A 484-nucleotide genomic window follows, 5' to 3' on the forward strand; every position below is an offset into this window, starting at 1 on the left:
TAGTAGATTATTGAATCTACTGATATATATTTCTGATATAACTCCATCTATTTCTTGTTTGGCTTATATTAATTATTGTAATTCTTTTTTATTAGTACTAATATATGTACATCTTATTTCTATTTTCAGTAATTTAATCTACTCATTTTTATATTATTTTCACATATTTGTTACATTTTATATTCCTATCATAGTTTACTTTCTATTTCTTGTCCTTGTACTGTTACACTGTTTACAATATTTTTGTGCCTTGTTTTTACCCCTGATGAAGCTTGAAAGAAGGGTGAAACGTGAGGACTTTATGAATAGTTTTATACTGTTCGAGTTCCTTTTATACTGAATATAACCGCAAATTTTGACTTATTCTTAGTTATATGTTTATCGTTTATAGCCACGCTACTGGCCCACGCTCAGCGGAGAAGGGGGTGAGTAAAAGGAAAAAAAAATATAATCGCAAAAGGAAAAAAAAGGACAAAACAATAAA

General features: G+C 28.3%; 1 protein-coding gene across 1 annotated transcript in view; it reads left to right on the forward strand.

The window, feature by feature from the left end:
• LOC106688466 (ATP-dependent translocase ABCB1) overlaps positions 1-484 on the forward strand; it is a gene marked incomplete in the record, with an annotated part of 42,278 nt that overhangs the window by 23,422 nt on the left and 18,372 nt on the right.

This window comes from Halyomorpha halys, unplaced genomic scaffold (assembly GCF_000696795.3).
Source record: "Halyomorpha halys isolate HHAL.00 unplaced genomic scaffold, Hhal_1.1 Scaffold1132.1, whole genome shotgun sequence".
NCBI classification, from domain to species: domain Eukaryota; kingdom Metazoa; phylum Arthropoda; class Insecta; order Hemiptera; family Pentatomidae; genus Halyomorpha; species Halyomorpha halys.